Source organism: Eumetopias jubatus, unplaced genomic scaffold (genome assembly GCF_037043125.1).
Source record: "Eumetopias jubatus isolate StellerSeaLion01/CBP00866 unplaced genomic scaffold, mEumJub1_p1.0 scaffold_13, whole genome shotgun sequence".
Lineage (NCBI taxonomy): Eukaryota > Metazoa > Chordata > Mammalia > Carnivora > Otariidae > Eumetopias > Eumetopias jubatus.
Window position 1 is genome coordinate 53,414,491 of NW_028274819.1, and position 25,163 is coordinate 53,439,653.

At 43.8% G+C, this 25,163-nt stretch overlaps 1 protein-coding gene and 2 pseudogenes across 3 annotated transcripts in view; 1 reads left to right on the plus strand and 2 right to left on the minus strand.

The window, feature by feature from the left end:
* Positions 1 to 25,163, minus strand: part of STIM1 (stromal interaction molecule 1) — a 190,557-nt gene that overhangs the window by 111,974 nt on the left and 53,420 nt on the right. Inside the window, exon 1 of one of the 3 annotated variants that reach the window (XM_028116038.2) lies at positions 10,201 to 10,220. The exons of the other annotated variants lie outside the window; for them this stretch is intronic. The gene's annotated coding sequence lies outside the window, so the exon portion shown is untranslated. Of the gene's footprint in view, positions 1 to 10,200; positions 10,221 to 25,163 lie in introns of those variants that run through there. 3 annotated transcript variants of the gene reach the window in all.
* Positions 830 to 1,087, plus strand: LOC114218776 (NADH dehydrogenase [ubiquinone] 1 alpha subcomplex subunit 1 pseudogene; annotated as a pseudogene).
* On the minus strand, positions 12,943 to 14,130 carry LOC114218775 (calmodulin pseudogene; annotated as a pseudogene).

Here is a 25,163-nt window from a genome sequence, read left to right on the forward strand (position 1 = left end):
TCAAGGATATGAAGGCAACAATTATGTTTTCTCTTCAGGGCTTCCAAATCTAGTTCCTCAACCCCTCTTCAAAGGACCAGATTTTCAGGATCTCTATCCACTGTGCCTCCTTTATATATGCTCTGACCTGTCCGTGTGGCCCTGAGAGTTGCCTAGCCCAGAAATGGATGCAGGCTACCACAGACAGCACTCTCAGAGCAAATGAGACTATTCTTCTGTTTCACATCTCAGTTATGTGAACCGAGGAGCCAGTCCCCTTTTCAGGCACTACATTATAGCTTGTTAGGAGGCTCCCTAGTCAGGGCGTGGAGAGGTGAAGGCTGGCCAAAAGGCAAGTAGCTCTGCCTGCTTGGGTCCTGGGATTCTAGTACTGAGATTGCTGTTTCATCCCTCCCCACTGCCTACCTCTGGGCCGCTTGCCCAGGACCCCTTTAATGCTTAGACTTTAAGCCTAAGTCATCTTACTCCTTAATCTTGTCCACCCGGACAAGAGAGGCAATGACTGAACCACAAATGAAGAGATGGAAAGCAATATGGTAGTCAAGAATATGGGCTCTGGGGTTCAAATCCTGGTGCTATCACTTATAAGCCATGAGACCTTGGACATCCCTTCAATGTCCCTTAACTCCTCTTATACTTTAGTTCTCTGCCCTCTAGAATGAGGATAATAATAGTACCTATTGATGGAAATGTTCTATACCTTGACTGCAGGGGAGAGATTACAAAGGTTGTACATCTTTGTCAACACTTAAAACAAGTGCATTTTGGAGGCCGGGTCACCTTTACCGGGCCGGGCAGGCAGGGGCTTGGCTCCGGCAACCGCGCTGCGATGTGGTTCGAGATCCGGCCCAGGATCGGCGTCATGGCCATGTGCTTGGTCATCCCCGGCATAGCCACGGCCCACATCCACAGGTTCAGTAACGGGGGCAAGGGAAAAAAGGTTGCCTATTATCCATATCAGTGGAGTCTGATGCAAAGAGATAGGCGGGTCTCTGGAGTTAATCATTACTATGTGTCAAAGGGTTTGGAGAATATCGATTAAGGAAGCATTTTCCTGATTGATGAAAAATAACTCAGTCATACTCATCTACCCCTCCTAGAAGGTTATGCAGTGTATTAATATAGTGCATAACAAAAACAACAAAAAAGTAAACAAAAAAAAAAAACAAGTGCATTTTACTCTGTGTAAATTTACTCAATAAAGTCACTTTGAAAAGTTTTTTTAAAAAATTATAGGAACTACTCATGGAGGATTGTAAGGATTAAGAGAATTATAAAATACCTAAAATAGTTCCAGAAATCATGATAAGCACTGGACAAATGTTATCTATCTGTAATGGAATTTGCAGTGCTGCAGACAATCTCTATGTCCTATGCTTGCTGCTGGGGAGCAAGGGACGGGTCTGAAGACCCAAAGGCATCCTTGGCTAGCCCAGATGTGGTATGTTCCCAGAAGCCTCATTACAGATCTGGCTTTCACAAGGATCGAACACCAGTGTTACAAACCACACTCCTCCATGCTCCAGCCAACGTTGTGTTTAACACTGGGAAAGCCAAACCACAGGAATCATCATCAAAACCAAAGATATTCCAGGGAAACTGGGAGGGATCTGCTTTCTTTAGTCTTCTTCTGGCTTAGCTCATGGGGTCCTCCTGGAGCAACTTGGGTTTTTATTCAGTCCTTCACCAAGTCTTTCCTGACTGTCTCCTGGATCTAGCCAGTGCAGGAGTGCGGGAGTGCCCGAAGGACAAGATAGCCAGTTTCCCAGCTGACTCACCCTCACCGAGTTCACAGTCTATAGGAATTACCAATAGAAAAAGAAAACTGATATGCGAGGCAGCAAGGTATAGTGAAGGGAGCTATACTTCTGCTGTGAGTGGGAAGACCAGCGTCCACCAGCCTTGGCTGATACCAGTCATAATGACCTTGACCTTGTCCCATACCCCCTGTGGACCTCGGTTTCCTTCTCTATTAAAATGAAGGCAGACAAATATACAATCTCACAGTCTGTGGCCTGATGATGGAGGAAAACCAAGTGTAACAGGACTTGTTTCAGGCTCGCGGCCGTGTGAGAAACCTCAGGGTGAGCCAAGTGAGCTAGGTTAGAAGAACTGATTGTCTCCGATCCAGCTGCAGCTGCCGCCACACCGGGGAGAGTATGCACAATCTGGAGGAGATCCCTTTCGGCTGCTATTACAGGGAACAGTTCATTTCCATTTTCTCACTCTGCACTGCCCCAAAGGGCCAAACCTGAGAGTGAAGGAGTCAGGATGCCAAGAGTGGCTCATTTCTGGCATTTCCTCCCTACTCATTCCCTGGGTCAGGCCCAGGGGCTTCGAAGAGCACTGTGGGTGAAGGGCAAGGTAAGGCCAAGCAGACAAAGATAACCATCTGGGGCACACGACACCATTCCCTCTGCCTGTCAGCCACTGTGATGCATGGTGGCAGGGCTCTGGAACCTGGACGACATGCAGGACACTGAATCACCGAAGAGAACCCTTTCGTAGCTCCTGGAGGCGCACAACAGACTGGTACGCAAACATCTGCTTCCAGCTCAGGCATTAGTGTCGTTCAAGGCAAAATTACTGATAACTTGAGTCTCCCTCAGGCCCTGTGCCTGCTAACAAGAGATGAAACCCACTCTGTTTCTCACTCTCAAGAGGCTACATCATGGAAACGGGGGCAGACAGGGAAGTGGATAATCACTGCACCACAGAGGCCGGTACAAAGTGCTGTGGGGGCACAAAATAATGCAGCGTCACTGAAAAGGTGACATCTAACCTGGGTCTTGAAGGATGTGTGGGCATACAGGGGGTAAAGACAGGAAGGACATTCCTGACAGAGGGAACAGAATGTATGAAAAAGCCTGTCATGCTTCAGGCACTGCAAGCAGTCTGGTGGAGCTGGAACACAAGACAGGTGGGTGCAGCCGCCTCGTGGTATTTAGGACCCTACTTCTTACACAAGACAGAGACCGCAAAGCCTCCATGGGGGCGCAGAGGAGAAGACAGAGTGCGGAGAAGCGGGTGAGGCGGTGCCGACACATCCCTCCCCACCCCCCTCTCCCCAGACTCTGCCCCACACACCTCCCTCTCCACAGCACACATACTCCTACACCCCTGACAGCTCAGGGAAGAAAAAACCCTCTCACACTGAGGTCAGCAGCTCCAGGATCCCCAGGGGAAGAGGCTGGCCCTCCATTAAAAGGAAGAAACAAGAACATAAGCCCCTGGAAAAGGGACTACTAATGTACAAAGGTCCAACTGAGCCTGGCAGTCAGGCCCCTCAGGAAGCCCGGGGGGATCACATCCCACCAGTCTCAGTGCCTTTTTCACTCAGACTCATCTCTGGTGAGCCATCTCCTGGTCTCTCTCCTACTGAGAGTGCTGGGGAAGCTGCAGCGAGAAAGGCGGCCCGACAAATCTGGAGCTGACTTACTTCTCAAAAGTGACTTTAGCTATAGTTATGTCCTTGCCTCACACTAAACGCATGCACAAGAATTTGGATGGGAAAAACAATTTAGATACTCTAGGGTATCTCCCAAGCAGGCACATTCCTGAGCCTCGGCCATGCTGAGAATCCACGGGTTACTGACACAGGGAGGCCAGGCAGATAAGTCCAAGTAGACAAGGCCAAGGAAGCCATGGCAACAAGATGACAGGCAAGACCTAAAGTCTGTAACCACACTGGGCGACAGCTGGGAGTGGGGGAGAAGCATGGACTTCAGTCAGACCAGAGCTTGAACCCCAAGCCACCACTTGCTAGCTTCCCTGGACCTTCAGTCTTCTCATCTGTAAATGAGGATACTAACAGCATTTACCTCAGAGCATTCTTGGGACTATTAAGTGAAGTAGAGAATATAAACCACCTAGCCCGGGGCACACAGTCAGTGTTTAAATAACCTCCCTTCAACCAGTGCCACAATGATGCACTGTTGCACAACTAGGGAGGGGTGGCCCCATTCATAACACAGTCTGTGTGAACGACGCACCCTGCAATCATGCACTGCATTGTCCAAGACAGCCAGCCCCTAAGACTTCTGTCCATCAGCAGTGCCAGAACTCGGAACAACAGACATCAGTTCAAGAAAATGGATGGGTCTGATACCACTCAATCCCAATAACAAATGAGACCAGTGACAATGAGCTCTGAAAACCAAGGCAACTTCATCTCAGCCAGAAAGGCTCTACTATGTTCCTACTGGGGTAAAAACCAATCTCTGGACCTCAATCAACCTCAAGTTGTCTGCATATGAACCCCATCAACCAAAGACCTGGTGAGTGTGAAGCAAGTGTGCATCTAAGGTCCACGTCCTCTCTGCTTGACAGGTGCACCAAATGCTCAAGGGCAGGCCATTTCTCTAAAGCTGTTAAGTCCTGTCACATGGGACCCAGGAGACTGAGTCCAAGATTTAGGGTGACCTTAGCACCCTGGTTACCAAGGAGTGATGCCACTGCTCCTGTTTGAATTTCTCCAGACAGGAAGGGGCCATCTGATTGTTTCTTATATCCCTAAGTCCTAGCACAGTACATGACATAACCTTACATCAGCTGTAAATGGTTGCTTAATAAATGACCCAACATGGACATGGCCTTGTCCCTCTCACCTGGCCTCCAGGTCTTTGCATATACCCTGCCTGCTGCCTAAAATTGCCTTTCTTAACCCCATTTACTTAGCTAATTTTTCTCAATCCTCAGGTCTCACGTAAATGTCATCTCCTCAGGTAGTAAGGAGATAAAAGTTCCCTTGCAATATGTACCCTCTCATCACTTCCCTTATTTGCACTTCATGACATTCATCAGACTTCACTGTAATTCTTTGCTTCAATTTTGCCTTCCCTGCTACTCTGTAAGCTCTAGGAGAGCCCAAACCATATCTGTCTTTCCTGATACTGATTCCCAGGGCCTGGAATAGAAGGAGTACACAGTATGTTAGAAAGGCTAAACATGAAGGAATGAACGAATGAATGAGAGAGCTCTGGTCCAAAATGACTCTGGGGTAACTAGGTATTCAAAACTGCCTGCTCAGCCCTAAGTGGTCAACAGTTACTTTTTGACTAGAATCTTCACAGAGCCCATAAATGCCCATGCATGGAAGATGGCAGCAGACTGGATGAACAACAGAACAAAGAACAGTCTGTGTGATAGGAAGTAAGGAGAGATAAAGTAGGGGTTTTGAAGCAGAAACCCCACCTCTGAGTGCCTTGAATACCATATAAAGGAATATGGTGAATAGCCTGCAGGACAGCCTCTATCTGACCTGGGTTCACTAAGGTGGCATACTGCAGGTACCCTCCCGCTACAGCCACCCGCTTAGCTCCCTTTGCGGCTCACACACTGACAGGTCTTCCTTCTCCCTGTCCCCTCAGGTTCATCCCCATTTCTCCAAGTCATATGGGATCAATCAATAACACAAGTGGCCCCAAGGATAGCCCACCCCAATTATCCTAGCCCAATATTTACTAAAGAACGTTACAAACAGGGAAGCTGTCATTTAGAAAGGACAAGATCAGAAGGCCTGGATTCAAGTTGTTAGCTGTGTAACAGTAGGTTACTTAGTAAATCTTTCTGAGTTTTAGCAATCTCTGTAAAATGAGGATAATACCCATCTCACAAGGTTGTAGGGAAGGTAGAGATAACACATGTAAAGGGTCTAGTACAGTGCCTTTTATATACTGAGGGTCCAACACAGGTTTATCAAAAAATAACAAAAATCCCAACCAGGGCAGAAGGGTATTATTTCCTCCTAAATGCTAAGCACTTTCACTCCATCTGATACAGCAAAGACCCAAGAGGCCAGAGACTACTCATGTAGACTTGAGCCTGCATCGCCTCCTAAAAGGGGATGGGCAGATTGCCCTGTTTCCATTCTCTGTCTAGCTGTCTGAGCACTGAGGAAATTACCAGCAGGCAGGCTGCTGGGAGTGGGGAGGTGGGGGACGAGCTGAGGCTCTCTCGGAACTTCAGATCTATTCATAGCCTGGTCACGTGTCCATAGAGGCCCAAGACTGTTGTCTGTAAACTTGGTAACCTACGGCCCCAAGCATAGAATTTAGGACTAGGGTGTGTTTCAGACCACTACAGACTGAGATCCACTCTAAATAACGAAATGTGGGAACAAACCAAAGCAACCAGAGGTGAGGTGTTGGCTCTTGACAAGATGCAGGAAAGGAAACCACAGAATAAGTCCCTCCCCCTCCCCAAGCCTGCTAGCTTTATGTTACAGTGGGTCTCAGACGGAGCTCAGCCTTTGCAGGGATTTCAATTTGCCCTTGTTAGCATCTTCAGATACTCATTCTACCCCTGACCGACTGTCACCTTGCACAAGTCACAGCTCTCCAGGCTTGTGTCTACGCCTGAAACTCAAGAAGGCTAGGCCAGATGATCCCTAGATCTTGATTAGCATGCTCACAGCACTTCATCTCCAAGCCCCAGCCCTGATTTATGAGAACCCGAAGTCTAAAACACTGTGCTCTAGAGAAGGATCTCAGGGGTACTGCCCTCGCCACCAGCCTCAGCCACTCCACCAGGAAGAGAGGCAAGAATGGAAGCAGCTGGGCAGAAACCATCCCAACCTCTCAAAGTCCTCGCACCTCCAGCCTCTGAAGGTCATCATGTCAGAGCACCCAGGAAGGAGCTCAGGAAACATAAGCAAATGACCTCTTGGCATCAGAATGTGGGTGCTAATTGCCAATTCCCATAAAGGGCAGACCTGAAGCAGAGGTCTGCCTGCTTTAAAACAAAAGAGGAAAAGAGGGAGTAAAGGGCCTGTATTTCCTATCTTTCCCAATCTGAGACAGCAACAGAGGACAAGCAAAACGGGATATCTGAATAAAACCTACCAGCAGTCGTAAGTTATTAGGTGGCAAATCTGAGGTTAAAATACAGTTCAGTGTGTGCGTGTGTGTGTGCGTGTGTGTGTCTGTCTGTCTGTCATTGTATGGTCTTTTCTTTATTCCACCAACACTCCTCATGAGGAAGACTCAAGAAGTGATGGCTTCCAGAATGCCAAGAAAGCTGTGATACCAGGAAGGGATTCAAGTTCTTATGGGCACTTTGGGGCTCTGTGAGGTGCCCCTCTACACACACACACACACACACACACACACACACACACACACACAAACACACACACAAACACACACACAAATCACAATCACACAATCCCAGGGCTAACCTAAAAAATTCACAGAGCACAGATAAACCAAGTGAGTTTAAAAGACAGAATAGTTCTCAAGCCGGGATTACATGTGTATTGACATAATCTAAAGAAAAAATGTATACTTTTTTAAAAATTTTATTTATTTATTTGTCAGAGAGAGAGAACACAAGCAGGGGGAGCGGCAGGCAGAGGGAGAAGCTGGCTGCCCGCTGAGCAAGGAGCCCAATGCAGGGCTCGATCCCAGGACCCCGGGATCATGACCTGAGCTGGAGGCAGACGCTTAACAGACCGAGCCACCCAGGTGTCCCGAAAAAATGTATCCTTTATCAAGGAGGTTGATCAGCTATAGAAGCTGAGAAAAAGCAAAGTCACAGACACACATTGGCAGACACACAACTGGGTTCATTGGCAGAATGAGCCCATCATTCATTTCCTTCCATAAAGGTTGACTGAGCACCTGCTATATGCCAAGTACAATTCTAGGCCCTGGGAATACAGTGATTCTAACACTCTCAAGGAGAGAGGGAGTCAACGAAGTTCAAACGTTCCAGTAGCTTTCCCATGATCTTGCCATCCCTACTGTGAGGTGACTGCATCAAGGCTGTTGTAGCCCCTGGATCAGCCAGGGTTCCCAGTTGAAGGAACAACTTAGTTTGCAAGTTCAACAACCAAAACTGATTCTGGCTAGTCTACGCAAAAAACTAACTTATTAAAAGATAAGCTCAGATTCACCGGGAAAAGTGGAAAACCAGATATGAATGCCAAGAACAATGCCTAAAATCAGGTGGCAGAACTAGTCTGTAATCAGACCTCATGTTCCATTCCTCCCCTGCTCCACAGAGCACAGAGAAGCCAAGTGAGTGCTAACTGCCAATGCCCACACACTCCACCACCGCTAGCCTCCACTACCACCAGCCTCCACTACTGCTAGCCTCCACAACATAGACACCTCCACTAACTGCTAGCCTCCACTACCTCTAGCCTCCACTACTGCTAGCCTCCACAACATAGACACCTCCACTACTGCTAGCCTCCACTACTGCTAGCCTCCACTACCACTAGCCTCCACAACATAGACACCTCCACTACCGCTAGCCTCCACTACTGCTAGCCTCCACAACATAGCCACTGTGACACCACCACCTCTGCTGTCCCAGGAGCTCCACCCTGCTACAAACACCACCACCACTGCAGTCTGCTGTTTCACATCACCAGCTCTTCAGACTCAAAGTCCCTGGGGAGTGGATCAGCCCAAAAGAACCTATGGCAAGTACAGAAAGTGAATGTCTGGCATTTTAAGTGAAGAAATTCTTAAAAGGGTAATAAATATTACCCTTGCACTCATCTAACTAATGTCATAATTCAAATTCCATGTTCACCATAATCATTCTGATTAGGATTTGGTGTTCCATAGTGCCACCCAAAGGGAGAAAAGGCACTGGTCCTACCGAAACAGGCATTCCAGTAGATGTGACAGTTCCATTTCTTGAGGTAAAATTAAAAATTGGCATTCTTGTTTTATAGATCAGCCTCATAAATTTGGTTAAGAAAGTTGGCTTAGACTGAGGGTTGCTGGAGTGGTGGGGGTGGAAGGGATGAGGTGGCTGGGTGATAGACATTGGGGAGGGTATGTGCTATGGTGAGCACTGTGAATTGTGTAAGACTGATGAATCACAGACCTGTACCTCTGAAACAAATAATATATTATATTTTAATAATTTAAAAAAGAATAATTGAATAGACTATTTACATTAAAAAAAAGAAAGTCTGCTTAGAGAAATAAATATTCTCAGGATACTGACAAAAGCTGAACCTTCAAAAAGTGAAACACTAACAAACATTCCATTGAGCATTTCACATGTGCCAGATACTATTCTAAGTACTTTATATAGAATAACTGATTTTTCATAACAACCTTACAAATTGGATCCTATTCTCCCCATTTAACATCAGAGGAAACTGAGACAGAGAGAGATTAAAGTAAAATTGTCTAAGAATACTCAGCCGATAAAAGAAAAAGTGCAGAATTTGAACCCAAGGAGTGTGACTCCATACTTAAACTTTTGTCAGTCCCACAAAGTAAATCCCCAACTAATGAGGTCTGCTAGCTGGTGGTTCTGCTCACTGCAGTATTTCTGGTGGGGTACAGACTGGCAAGAAGACATGGCCCTATATTCTCCATTCTAAGGTTAAATTCTTGATTTAATTAGCTGCAGACACAAAATCTTATTGGAACAGAGCTGCCCACACACGGTAAGAACAGATGAAGCGTCTAAGTGAGGCTTTTGCTCAGCTTCCAGATTCTGTCCAACACTATCCACACAAGGTCCTCTTTACTGGACTTAGCGTTCTATCACACTACAAACTTGCATTTATATTCAGAAATCATGTCTACATTCAGAAAGAATTTACACAAACAATATATATTAAGACAGTCATCTCCAAAATGGGTTGCACAAGGGATGCCTGGGTGGCTCAGTCGGTTAAGCCTCTGCCTTCGGCTCAGGTAATGATCCTAGGGTCCTGGGATCGAGTCCCGCATCGGGCTCCCTGCTCAGCGGGGAGCCTGCTTCTCCCTCTCCCACTCCCCTTGCTTGTGTTCCCTTTCTCGCTGTGTCTCTCTCTGTCAAATAAATAAATAAAATCTTTAAAAAAAAAAAAGAACAAAATGGGTTGCACAAGACTTTCCAATGAGAGGCGCCTGGGTGGCTCAGTTGGTTAAGCATCTGCCTTCGGCTCAGGTCATGATCCCAGGGTCCTGGGATCCAGCCCTGCGGCAGGCTCCCTGCTCCTCGGGGAGCCTGCTTCTCCCTCTCCCTCTGCCTGCCACTCCCCCTGCTTGTACTCTCTCTGTCAAATAAATAAAACCTTAAAAAAAAAAAAAAGACTTTCCAATGAAAGCACAGAGAGAAAAGTGAACTCTTATTTCATATTTGTTTTTAATCTTAAAATAGAAGAATTATGCTTTACCAATATTAACTGTACAAACTAAGGATGATCCCCTCTCTGAGTCTGGCATATGTTTCCACATCACTTACCACATACAAGATGTCCTGAGGATACACAGGGAACTCCACGGTGTCTGAGGGAGAACATCAGTGTTTGAAGTCATTCATTTGCTTTTGCATTTAGGATACTAGGACATACTGCAGTTAATACATATCTGATTAAATGAACTTATGTATCATGGTTTTTATTTTTTTTACCAACCAAACCAACCCTCACCACATAGATAAATGATTTTAAGGGATTCTTGCAAATAAGTAAACAAAAATAAAAAAACAATCCTCATGGATTGAAGATAATATTAAAATCAAAAACAAAAATAAACAATAGGAATGTATGTAACAAAGCTGACCCTTCTATTCCTAGTATAACTTTTTAGAAGCTACATTAAGGGTAAAAACAATCTAACTGCTTCAAACAATAAGTTGGCCAAAAAAATTCAAAATTATCAAGAGACTACTTAAAATATGGATTTACATTTATTATTAACAATGAGTTGCATCCTCAGCGTACACTGTGCCTTGGTATATTAAATCAGAGTCAGCAAATATTTTCTGCGAAGGGCCAGACAGTAAATATTTTAGGCTCACAGGCCACACATTTTTTTTTTAAGCTTTATTTATTTGTTTTCGAGAGAGAGTGCGTGTGGGCGCACACTTCATGGGAGGGGCAGAGGGAGAGAATCTCAAGCAGACTCCCAGTTGAGTGCCAAGCCAGATTCAGGGCTCTTATCTCATGGCCCCGAGATCATGACCTGAGCTGAAATCAAGAGTCCCACGCTTAGGGGGCGCCTGGGTGGCTCAATGGGTTAAATGTCTGCCTTCCACTCAGGTCATGATCTCGGGGTCCTGGGATTGAGCCCCACATCAAGCCCCACATTGGGCTCCCTGCTCAGCAGAATGTCTGCTTCTCCCTCTGCTTCTGATGCTCCCCTTGCTTGTGCTCTCTCTCTCTCTCTCTCTCTCTCTCTGGCTTTCTCTCTCAATAAATAAATAAGGTCTTTAAAAAAAAAAAAAAAAAGAGTCCCAGGCCTAACCAACTGAGCCATCTAGGAGCCCCAGGCCATATATTTTCTATTGTAACTAAATTATGTTGCCATTTGAGTATAAAAGTAGCCATAGATAATATGCAAACAAAAGAATATGGCTGTGTTTCAATAAAACTTTATTTATAGAAGTAGGCATAGCTTGCCGACCCTTGTATTAAATAATGAAATAAAGCTATCATGATGAAAAATATATCTAAAAATTAAATCTACAGATAAACCTCTCTATACATTTTCTGTGATGTTTAAAGTCCAGAGATACCCAATCTAGTTAAGAAGTTTCTTTATAGGGCGCCTGGGTGGCTCAGTTGGTTAAGCAACTGCCTTCAGCTCAGGATCGAGTCCCGCATCGGGCTCCCTGCTCAGCGAGGAGCCTGCTTCTCCCTCTGGCCCTCCCATCTCTCATGTACTCTCTCTCATTCTTGCTCTCTCAAATAAATAAATAAATCTTTAAAAAAAAAGTCTCTTTATAGGTTTCCCACTTAATAGTGAAAAACAAAAGGCACATATCATTGTGAAACACTATTTCCTTCTTGCTGCAGTAAAAAAATGAGATTAAATAGTACAAGAAAAGCAATATTTTTCTATTTTTCAAACTGTATTCATTTGTTAGCAAGTGTTGTTTGAACAACATATATAAAATATTTCCGGGGCGCCTGGGTGGCTCAGTCGGTTAAGTGCCTGCCGTCAGCTCAGGTCATGATCTCAGGGTCCTGGGATGGAGCCCTACATCAGGCTCCCTGCTTAGCAGGGAGTCTGCCTCTCCCTCTACTTCTGATGCTCCCCTAGCTTGTGCTCTCTCTTTCTCTCTCTCTCTCTCTCTGGCTCTCTCTCTGAAATAAATAAAATCTTTTAAAAAATAAAAATAAAATATTTCCTAAGATTTAAAAAAAAATATTACATATTATGGAGCATAGGAGATTTGCTATACAGTAGGACTGAAGTTTTCTTTCATGTGCGAGTTAAAGGATTTGAGACATTCTGTTAAACACTGAAATATAAAGGGAACTGCCTTTTAAGGGCCACTAAAGGGAAAATGTACAGGAGAAAAAACATCCTCTACTGTATAAGACTTTTTTTATTAAAATAAAGTTTTGGGGCGCCTGGGTGGCTCAGTCAGTTGAGCATCTGCCTTCAGGTCGTAATCTTGGGGTCCTGGGATCGAGCCCCTGCTTCAGGCTCCCCTCTCAGCGGGGAGTCTACTTCTCCCTCTACCCTCCCCCTTGCTCCTGCACTCTCTCTGTCTCAAATAAAATCTTTTTAAAATAAATAAATAAAAATAAAATAAAGTTTTATTTTAAATCATAAATGAGGGGTGCCTGGATGGCTCAGTCAGCTGAGCATCTGCCTTTGGCTTGGGTCACGAGTCCCACATCGGCCTCCCTGCTCAGCGGGGAGCCCACTTCTCCCTCTTCCTGCCACTCCCCCTGCTTGTGCTATCTCTCTCTGTCAAATAAATAAATAAAATCTTTAAAAATAATAATAATGAAAAATAAGGTTTTATGAAAACAACTTAGGTATACCCACTGATAAAGCATAAAAAATAAAACAAATAAAACTTTTAAAAAAACTTGTTTTTTAAGTTAAGGGTCTTTTTTTATTGGAATAAAAAAAAAAGACTAGCATTTACAACCTGGAATGGATGTAAATTGTAATTTCTTGATCAGCAATTGTTGATGCTTGTGCTGAAGTCCACAGCCACAACCTACTCTGCTGGCTCCAAGTCATGGTTCAGGAGGTTTTAAAAACGGAGAGTCCCAAGATGCTCCCTTGGTAAAGGTTTCTTTTAAAAAAAAAAAATTTGTGTGAATGGTGACAGCCTGACACCCATTTCGCTCTAGGACAACACGGGACAATGCTAAACCAACACACATGGCATGCCACCGGGATGAGTGTCATGTTCACCATGGGTGGAGGTGCCCAGAAGTACGAGAGGGCTGTCCTGCTAAGTGGGGCTACGTCTAGACAGTTTATCCTTCACCCATTTTTCTGCACAGCATCCTGAGGTAAACCAATTTTAAATGTTTTGTTTTCAGTAAACCAGCTATGACAATTTATACTAACAAACTGAACTAGAACCCATTTGAAGAAGTTTTAAATTTTTTTTCATTTTTTGTTTTTAATACAAATGCCTGACTGTGCTCAATTGTCAAGCTGCATGCATGAAAAACTGGCCAGCCCAAACAGTGTATTAATCATGAGCAAACGGAACTGCAAGGAGTCCATTAGGTGCTTCCTTATCATTAAGGTAGTACAAGTATTTATATCGTAAAACTGATGTGTAGCTTGATCTTTAGGGTACAGGACCACCAACCAATACATGCAGATTTTGTGTGTGTGGCAGAAGGTACTTTTGACATTCAGTTTTGCTATACAGAAACAGAATGAGTAAATGAACTTTTTTTGTTTTTTTTTTGCAAGAGGTAAGTAAAAGATTCAATTTGATTCTTCTAGAAGGGGGGAAAGGAGTTGAAAGGAGGCCTTCATTTTGCAGTCATCATCTGTACGAATACTTCATAGTTGACTTGCCCATCTCCATCAATATCTGCTTCTCTGATCATTTCATCTACTTCTTCATCTGTTAGTTTTTCTCCTAAGTTGGTCATGACATGACGTAGCTCCGCCGCACTGACGTAACCGTTGCCATCCTTGTCAAAGACTCGGAATGCCTCGCGAATTTCTTCTTCACTGTCTGTACCTTTCATTTCTCTAGCCATCATAGTCAAAAATTCTGGGAAGTCAATGGTGCCATTACCGTCGGCATCCACCTCATTGATCATATCCTGCCATTCAGCTTCTGTTGGGTTCTGACCCAGTGACCTCATGACAGTTCCAAGTTCCTTTGTTGTGATGGTGCCATCGCCATCTTTGTCAAATAGGGAGAAAGCTTCCTTGAACTCAGCAATCTGTTCTTCAGTCAGCTGATCAGCCCTGGTGCGAGCGAAGGGAAGAAGAGCAGAGGGAGCGAGGGTGGCGGCACCCGCGCAGGGGCTGTGAGGGCGGGGGCGCCTCCGCGGCCGCTGCTAAGGCACAATGTGCACTCAGCGCTGTGCCGCCGACGCCCGACTGCGACTAACCGCGGGCCGCGCCCGCGAGGCTCCCAGCACCACTGCCCTCCTGAGTCATTCTTAAGCAAGCTACTATAGCAAAGAAATTGAACATGGAAGTGTCGAATGCTAAACCACTTCACTGACATGGTTTATTTTATTAAAAAAATAAGACTTTTACATGATCTCAGGGTTGTGAGATCAAGGGGCTCCGCACTTAATATTCTCTCCCTCTCCCTCTGCCCCTCCCCGTCTCTCTCTCTCCCTCTCTAAAAATAATAATAATAATAATAATACTTTTAAAATTTAGTAGTACCATTTACTATTGTGTCAAAAATACGTTAAATCCTGGGGCAGGGGGGAGGGGTATGGAAGATATATAGAACCTCCAGAAGGAAACTTACAGACTATTACAGAAAAAATAATTTTAAAGATCTAACTAAATGGAAGGACATAGCATGTTCATGAATTGGGAGACTACATCTAGTTAAGATGTCAGTCCTCCCAAATTAATATATAGATTCAGTGCAAACCCAGTCAAATTTCCAATTGTTTTTTTTTTCTTAGCAGAAATTGATAAACTGATTCTAAAATTCACATAGCAATACAAAGGACCAAGAACAGACAAGGCAGTCCCGAAAAACAAGCTGATAGACTTACACTACCAAATATCAAGACCTATTATAATAATAATTAAGACTGTGGAATTGGTGCAAAGATACAAAATGATCAATGGAATACAACAGAGAATCCGAAATAGACCCACACCTAACGGTCACTTGGCTTATAACAAAGGTGACACTACAGTACAGAAGGGAAAGAATAATCTTTTCAATAAATGGTGTTATATCAACTGGATATCCATACAGGGGTGAGGGGTGGGGGGATGTATCTTCACTACCTCACAACATACCCAAAAAATGTAATTTCACATCACTGCAGACCTATGTGAAAGTTATGAAAGAATAAAGCTTAGTAAGTGAGAAAATAGGAGATGGGGCGCCTGGGTGGCTCAGTTGGTTAAGCAACTGCCTTCAGCTCAGGTCATGATCCTGGAGTCCCGGGATCAAGTCCCACATCGGGCTCCCTGCTCAGCAGGGAGTCTGCTTCTCCCTCTGACCCTCTGACCCTCTTCCCTCTCATGCTCTCTGTCTCTCATTCTCTCTCTCAAATAAATAAAATCTTTTTTAAAAAAAAGTGAGAAAATAGGAGAATTGCTTCCTGATCTTGGAGTAGGCAAAGTTTTCTTTAAAAGAACACAAAAAGGGCTAAACATTAAGGAAAAAGTTGGTAAACTGAGAAAAGATACTCAAAATACATAGAACTTATATGTTGCAGGATACATAAAGAACTCCAACAAACAAATGACAAGCGACACAATAAAAAAATGGGCAGAAAACCTGAACACTTCACAAAATAATAAATCCAAACAGTGTATACATATATGTGCAGAGAGAGATATGATAAATGTGTACATCATATACACACACATATGCACTGTCTGGATTTATATGTATTTGTCATATGTATATATTATTCATGTATTTATGAATAAAAAGATGCTCTACTTCATTAGTCATTGGGGAAACACAAATTAAAACCACAATGCAGTAATACTACACACTAACCAGAAGGGCTAGAATGAAAAAAGTAGGCAAATACTAGGTGTTGAAAAGAATGTCCAACAACTGGAACTCTCGTATACAGCTTGGGGGCTGTGTATCGGCATCTATAGCTGCATAACAAAACTAAGTTGTTTAAAACAATAAACATTCATTATCACAGTTTCTGAGAGTCAGGGAATCAGCGAGTGCCTTACCAGGTGGTTCTGGCTCAGGTCTCTCGTAAAGTTTTATAAAGGGCTATTGTCCCTGAAGACTTCCTGGGGCCGGAGGATCTGCTTCCAAGATGGCTCACTCACTCTCCTAGCAAATCAGTGCTGGGTGTTATCAAGGAAGCCTCAGTTCTTCTCTATATGGGCTTTTCCACAGGCTGTCTGAGTATCCACACTATACTGGTGGGCTTCCCCCAGAGTAAGTGATCCAAGAGACAGAGAGAAAAACTTTTATGACCTAGTAGTCTCTGAAGTCATACACCATCACTTTAATTTTATTCTATTTGTTAGATTCAAGTTACCAGGGTCCAGCTTAGTCAAGAGGAGGGGAATTGTGCTCTACCTCTTGATGGGATGAGTATCAAACAATTTGTGGACCTATTTTAAAAACAAATACATCCACTTTGGCAAAGAATGTGACAGAACCCACCGTGGAGCATATATCTCACCAAGGCCTCCAAGTGCTAACCTCCTCTTGCTCATGCTGATTATTGCATGACGTGGTCACCGTAATAGATCAAAGCGATGTTCTACGAAATGGCCACATGGTCCAGGTCTCTTCTGACTAGATTATGACAAGGAGTACAGGAGTGGAAGTGTTTACATAACCATGGGCAAAACCAGAAAGTTATACTGATATCTGTGCCACTGGACTGACTGATAGAAAAGGATGCATTCACCAAATCGATGTCCACATCTTAACATGCTCTAGCAAAGATACCACACACACCCCAGCAGTCATAATAAGGGCTATTCAGCTGAACTGCTGAAGTCTCCATTCTCCAGGATCCATCCAGTTTTGTAGGAAGGCAGGCCAATGAATTAAATGTCAATATAATAGGGACCCACCATCCTTGCATCCTTAAGACACTTAAGGGTAGCACTAATCTCCACCATCCCTCACAGAATGTGATACTGTTTTTTTTTTTTTGGTTTTGTTTTGTTTTTTTTTTTTATGGTACCAAGTATCAAGCTTTATGAGTAATTTCAAAGCTACAAGTAACTTCACAGCACAGGGGAAGCAAGGAGAAGCTCAGGACTGCCCATGCTACTTCCTGGACCTTTTCTTGTCACATTAGGACTTGCTCTGACCCAGATGTCACATATAGGTCTCTAAAAGGAGTATAAAAGCACATCGCCTACATGTGATACTGGTTTTGATTCACTACCCTGGCCGGGAGCAGGCAGCAGTTTCAAAGGCTTCTACTTGGCCTTCCCCACTATGACAGCTCTTACTTGACCGGTCAAGGATCTGATGTGGGTGCTACTCCAGCTGTTAGGTATGTCCATCCCAAGCATACATTTGAGGGTAGAAGAAATGACTACTTGGTAGATCTGTGGGAGAATTCTACTTCTAAAAAGTATCATAAGAAAGTAATAAGATAAATATATACTAGCATTATACTAAGTGAAAGACGCCAGGCATGATTCCATTTATATGAAATGTCCAGAATAGGCAAATCCACAGAGACAGAAAGTAGGTTGTCAAGGGCTAGAGAATAGGGAATGACTGCTTAATGGGTAATGGGGTTTCTTTTTGGGATGATGAAATATTCTGGAATTAGATAGTGGTGATGGTTGCACAACATTGTTAGGAGAAAAAAAACCACTGAACTGTACACTTTAAAGTGGCAAATTTTATGCTCAGTGTATTTTATCTTAAAAAAAAAAAATACTGAGTGGCTGCTGGCTGTGTGATGAGCTGGCTGATGTATGAGGGCAGTTTTACCCTCACTCAACTGACAAAACCGAATCCAGCTCACAGCTCTATATGCTCTAGCATACTGAGCCCTTGCAAAATGCTGAGGATACAAATATATTTCATCACTCACATTAACCAATACATTATAAAGTGACTGCTTCCTGTCCACTGATTCCCTATTTACATTCGAAAGGCTTGGGGCTTCTTCAATAAAAGCAGTTTGGTGTCAGGGTGCAAGGTCCTTGGCATCTTCAACCCCAGGCAGTAGTAGTAACTGGCTCTGCTCCTTACCCCACTCTCCCTGATTGTAGGGAAAATACAGTCTCTTCTACAGAAGGCCAGAAAGATAGGAAGAAAGGATTCAAGGACTATCACACTTCAAACAGGGGTTTGTCTAGAAGTTTTCAAATTCTGCTCTGCACACCTCCCCTCACACCCAAGTTCCTTGGCAATATCTACTTCTTCAAGCACAGCAGCTCTAGTTGATTGAGTTTTAAGTACTAGAAACAGACTTCTTTTTTTTGTAGTGAACGTCTGTGAATTTTGTGATTTAACTATTGCCCCACCTCCCAAACCCTTCTTCATGTAAATGCATCCTGATTTTCCCTTAAGGGGCCACTCTTACCTGCTCTCCGCCCACATGGATCCAGGGGAGCAGACCCTGAGCCCTGGATTCCATGAGTAGAAAGAATGTAACTCTGTTGGCCAGTGAAAGTCCAGCATTCCTCTGTGATTACTTTAGGGTGGACACATGACCCAAGCCAAAATCATACCCGGGACTGCCAGCACCATCAGGAAAGAGGTATTATCTTTCAATAGTGGTTGCTTAGCTAGTAGAATGCACACCCAAAGCTGATATCCATCTTTGCCGCTGCATGGGTGGAGCCTGCCTAAGAATGACACCAAAACAAAGAAAAGCAGAGCCCAAGGAAGAGAGATTAGGTCCAAATGACATCATTCAAGTCTCTTGCTGCTGTTTTGGATCTTGCTGTTTCTAAAGACAAATAGACTTACAGCCTTTTAGTTATTTCAGTCAGTAAGTCCCTCTCTTGCTTAAGTCAGTCTGAGTTGTATTTCTGTCACTCACAAAAAGACAGAGTCACAACAAATGTAAAATTATTTGGAAAAAAACTGAAAAACACGAATCTGGCCAATAAGCCTCAAACCTTTGCTGTAAATCATAGGCAGGGGGAGAATCTTAAAAAACAAACAAACAAACCCACAAGTCCTGGAAGAATTAGTCTCTTCTTGACTCCGCATTAAATTCCTAAATGTGCACAGCATTTTACAGTTTCCAAATCATTTTCCCACTGATAATCTCATCTGATCTTCAAAAACAAAACAACCCGATGAAGTCAACATTCACACTGTGTATCTGAAGATACTAAAAATCAGAGAGAAGTGACTAACCAGAAGTCATCCAATTTGAAATCAAGGCTCCTGTCTCCAAATTGTATCTTTTTGCTACTCATTACTGCTTTACACAGTTCTCAAATACACAGGGCTAGGAACGTGACTGGGCTCAGTACAGACCTGTGACCTGGCATCATTGCTCTCCTGACCCCCCGCAGCTTGGTCTTGTTTAATTCAGTCCTTGCTCTCCTCCCTTTCTGCATGGTCTGAGATACAGACAAGCCCATGGTACAGCATTCCACTGCACATACGTGAGGGTGTGTCCCTCTACTGACCAGCAGCCCTAAAACATCAGTGGCCTTCCTCTCAAAGTAGCCCGGCACCTATTAAATGCACATCAGCGGACAGCATCGGAGGAGGAAGCAAGGGCTCAAAGATGCACCTCGGGTGAAAAGTGACACTTCAGACAATAGCAGCTAATACAACTTCTTTATCTATTGGGATCTGAAAACCTAAAAATCATTACTGACTGGGAAAATCCCAACAGCATACATTCAAGGATTTAAAAGTATGTTAGACTCACATCTTTTTTTTTTCCTTTTTAGAGAGAGAGAGCACGAGTGGGGAGGGGCAGAGGGAGAGGGAGAATCTTAAGCAGACTCCACGCCCAGCATGAGCTGACCCCAAGATCATGACCTGAGCCAAAATCAAGAGTTACGCGCTTAACTGAGTAAGCCACCTAGGCGCCCCTAAACTCACATCTTATACAAATATTAACTCAAAATGAATCAACAACCTAAATATAAGAGCTAAAACCATAAACTCTTAGAAGAAAACATAGGGGCAATCTTCATTACCTTAGATTCTTAGATATGACACTAAAAGCATAAGCAAGAACAACATCAAAATAGATACATGGGACGCCATAAAAATTAAAAATGATTATGTACCAAAGACATTATCAAGAAAGTGAAAAGTCAATCTACAGAATGGGAAGGAATATTTGCAAATCATATAACTGATAAGGGTCTAGTGTTCAGAATATATAAAGAATCCTAACAACTCAACAACAAAAGGGCAACCTAATTTTAAATGGACAAAGGACTTGAACAGACATTTCCCCAAAGATGCAAATGGCCAATAAGTACATGAAAAAATGCTCAACATCATTCATCATTAGGGAAATGCAAATCAAAACCACAATGAGGGGTGACTGACTGGCTCAGCTGGTAGAGCATGCAACTCTTGATCTTGGGGTACTGAGTTCAAGCCCCACGTTGGGGAGTAGATTGTACTTAAAAAATTTTTTTAATCCTTTAAAACACACACACACACGATGAGACACCACAAGCTACTCACTAGAATAGCTGTAATTAAAACAGACAAAATGAAAAATAACTAGTATTGACAAAGGTAAGGCAAAATGGAACCCTTAGACACTTCTGGTAAGGAATGTAAAATAGTGCAGCTGCTGGAAAACAGTCTGAGTGGTTCCTAAAATAGTTAAATATGGAACTATACTTTAATCACAATTCTACTCGTAGGTCCTGTATGTAGCCAAAAGAATTAAAAACTGGTACTCAGGGGCACCTGGCTGGCTCAGCCGGTAGAGCATGTGACTCTTGATATCAGGGTCATGAGTTTGAGCCCCACATTGGGCATGGAGACTACTTAAAAAAAAAACAACAAAAAACTGGTACTCAAACAAGTACATGTACATGCATGTCTATCACTGCACTACTCCTGAGAGCCAAAAGGTGGAAACAGCCCACAGGTCTAGTGTCTATCACCAGATGAATGGATAAACAATTATGGGTGTGTGTGTGTGTGTGTGTGTGTGTGTGTGTGTGTGTGTGTGTTCTATCATATGATATACTACCAGCCATAAGAAGGCATGAAGTTTTCTAATACATACTACAACATGAATGAGCCTTATGAACATTATGCTAAGTGAAATAAGCCACACACAAAAGGAAAACTGTTGTATGATCATATATAAAACACAAGAAATGTGAAATATCTAGAATAAGCAAACTCATAGAGACAGAAAATAGATTAAAATTTAACAGGAGCTGAGGGGAAGTTATTGCGTAATGGGTACAGAGTTTCTTTGGGGATGATGAAAAAGTTTTGGAAACAGAGAATGGTGATGTTTGTATAACACGGTGAATGTAATTACTGCCACAGAATTATATACTTTAAAATGGTTAAAATAGCAAATTTTATGTTACATATTTTGCTACAGTAAAAACACTTTTAAAGAAAACGATGTGCTGACAAACGCTACAGTGTGGACAAACCTCCAAAATATTATGCTAAGTTAAAGAAGTTAGACACAGGGCGCCTGGGTGGCTCAGACGGTTGAGTGTCTGCCTTCAGCTCGGGTCATGATCCCAGGTCCCGGGATTGAGTCCCACATGGGGATCCCTGCTCTGTGGGGAGTCTGCTTCTCCCTCTGCCCCTCCCCCCGCTCGTGCTCTTGTTCTTTCTCTCTCTCTCAAAAATAAATAGAATCTTTAAAAAAAAAATAAAGAAGTTAGACATGAAAGGTTACATATTCTATGATTCCATTTATATGAAATACCCGGAATAATTAAATCCACAGAGAGAGTGTAGATTGATAGCTGCCAGGGGGAAGGGGAAATGGGAAGAAACTGCTTAATAGGTAAGGTGCTTTACTCTGGAGTAGTGGAAATGTTCTGGAACTGAATAGAGGTGGTGGTGGCATAAAATTGTGAATGGACTGAATGCCACTGAATTGTTCAATTTACAATGGTTAATTTTATAACAGTACAACCTTCACCTCAGTACATTTTTTTAAGTATATGAGAGAATTCAAGGGAATTCAGGGTGGCTCAGCAGTTAAGCGTCTGCCTTCGGCGCAGGTCATGATCCCAGGACACTGGGATCGAGCCCCATGTCCAGCTCCCCGCTCAGTGGGGAGCCTGCTTCTCTTTCTGCCCCTGGTCCTGCTTGTGCTCTCTTGCACTCTCTCTCTCTCTCAAATAAATAAAATCTTTTTAAAAATTAAAAAAAAAAAAGAATTCAGGGACTCATCGGAGCAACAGGAATTCGGGCTAAGAGGCAAGGCAAGGCAAGAACAGTGAGGAGTGCAGTAACTAGGCTGAGACACACCCAGGGGCAGCAGGAAGAAACAACTTGAGGCTGCAGTAACCCAAGGCCTCCCTGCATCAGGGAGGCGGCAGCTAAAGCGGCTGTAACTAAGAGACCCCCGTTCACAGTAGATTAACTCAAAGAGAAGTTTATTTCTCTCTCGTGTAATAGCTTAGCAGGGAGCAGTCTGAGGCAGAGAGTGGAACTTTGCCATCCTCACTCAATGTGACACTTCCATCTCTGGGACCAAAAAGTGCTGTAGCTCTCATCATCCCCCAGCTGGCAGGAAGGAAAAAGAACAAGAGAAACACTCAGCCACTCTTTTCAAGCACATGACCCCAAAAGTGGCAGATACTCCATTTCTACTTAGACTCCACTAGTTCAAACTTGGGCATCTGGCCGCACCTAGTTGCAAAAGAGTTACAAAAAGTTGATATACGCCCAGCTAAAACTCAAGTGCTCTATCATTAAAAAAAGAATGAGTCAATATTGGCAAAGACAACTAACACTCTGCCATTTATACTCACTTCAGATATTCTTTTTTTTATTATTATTTTTCTGATGAAAGAACTAATTTCTAAGCCCTCAGGTTTGCAGTTACTGTTCCATGGAATCTGTTGGCTAGGGTGGAAAGAAAAGAAATGCAAGGCAGTTATGGATTGATGCCTCCTGTTAACCTCACTACACAGACCAATACCAACATAGCCTATTATTTGCCTTTTGTGACTGGGTATTTATGGTGTAGAAATAAGGATTTCTCTAAAATAATCAGTGAGAGCCATCTCTGTGCAATACTGGGTGAGGGGTACAGAAAAAAAAAAAAACAAAGTGGAGCCCCTGTCTTTAAAAAAAACCTCCCAAGCTGTGTGACGATCACACACAAAGCAATCGCAATACAGTGAGATACCTAACAGAGAGCCATACCAAGTATAATGAAAGAATAACGCGAATGGGCTATCTGTGGGCAGGGAAATCAGAGAAGGCTTCCAGAAAAGTGGTGACCCTGGAGTTGGGTTCTGAAGGATGAGGAGCTACCAGAGAAGGAAGGAAGACATTCAAGCAAAATGGAAAGCAGGAATGAAAACAAAGATACTTGCTGAGAAGGCAATAAACAAGAGCCAGATCATGGATGTCATGAACGCCAGAATCCCAAGCAGACTCCCCACTAAGCGCAGAGCCTGACGCAGGGGCTTGATCTCATGACCCTGAGATCATGACCTAAGCCGAAACAGAGTCAGATGCTTAACTGACTGACCCACCCAGGCACCCCCAAAATTGACCATTTTATGTATTTATTTTTAAAGATTTTATTTATTTATTTGAGAGAGGGAGTGAGTGAGCATTAGCAGGAGAGCAGCAGAGGGAGAGGGAGAGGGAGAAGCAGACCCCCCACTGAGTAGGGAGCCCTACTCAGGACTCCATCCCAGAACCCTGGGATCATGACCTGAGCTGAAGGCAGAAGCTTAACTGAGCCACCTAGGCACCCCAAAAATTGACATTTTATTTTATTTTATTTTATTTTATTTTATTTTAAGATTTTTATTTATTTGAGAGAGAGAATGAGATAGAGAGAGAGAGCATGATAGGGGGGAGGGCCAGAGGGAGAAGCAGACTCCCTGCCGAGCAGGGAGGCCGATGCGGGACTCGATCCCGGGACTCCAGAATCATGACCTGAGCCACAGGCAGTCGCTTAACCAACTAAGCCACCCAGGCGCCCCCAAAATTGGCATTTTAAAGTGAACAATTTAGTGTCATTTAGCATATTCACAATGCTGTGCAACTATGGAGGTTCTTAGTTTTTGACCAAGTCCAGGAAAGCCTCTGATTTCCCTGTGACTCCACCCCCTCCCTCACATATCTCAGCTCAAACCCATAAGCCAGATCCTTGTGGTTTCCAGCAATCTGCCTCAAGTCCCTAAGCTGTCATAGTCTAGCCTTTCCTGACCTTAGCTCTCCCGGGGACACAGGTCACAGTGACCAGAAGCAAATTTGACCAGATCTACCCGTTATTTTACACTTTTCAAGGACTCTGCCTTGCCAAAAGAATCAAGTCTCAAATCCTTAACAGGACATACAAGGCTCTCTACCATCTGACATCTGCTGGTCTCCCTAGCCTCATCTCCTAAACATGTTGCCCGAAAATTCGTTCCTGTCACTATGCTTCCTTTGCTACTTGCGCCTGCTCAAACATGCTATTTCCTTTCTCTCACCCTGAGAACGGTACTGTCACCCCCATATACTTTTCGCCCAGGCTTACCTTACCCTGGGGAAAGTTCTCATCCTATTTTCATTATTCCCTGCAAACAGCTCTGATTCCCATCTCACTTTACTCTGGGGACCACTCTGATCCACACTTCACTATTCACTATTCTCTGGACATATCACTGACCATGTCATACCCCAGGATGACTTTTTTCCACTTCCTCTTCTTCTACTTCCCTCATGTCACTGGGAATAGTCTTACCCTGAACACATCTGCTTCTGCTCCATCTGTCTGGGTCTCTCATAAGTCCAGGGCTGCCTTCACCAGGTCCCTCACCCCAAACTTACTGGCACCTGGGTTTTAGAGCAGTCAAAATCACAGGGACAGAAAGTGGAATGGTGGCTGCAGGGGCTTGTGGCGGGGCAGGGGTGGGGGCAGGAAAAGGGAGTGAGTGTTTATTTTTTTTTTTAAAGATTTTATTTATTTACTTGAGAGAGAGAATGAGAGAGAGCACGAGAGGGAAGAGGGTCAGAGGGTCAGAGGGAGAGGCAGACTCCCCGCTGAGCAGGGAGCCCGATGCGGGACTCGATCCCAGGACTCCAGGACCATGACCTGAGCCAAAGGCAGTCGCTTAACCAACTGAGCCACCCAGGCGCCCCAAGGGAGTGAGTGTTTAATGGGTATAAGTTTCCATTTT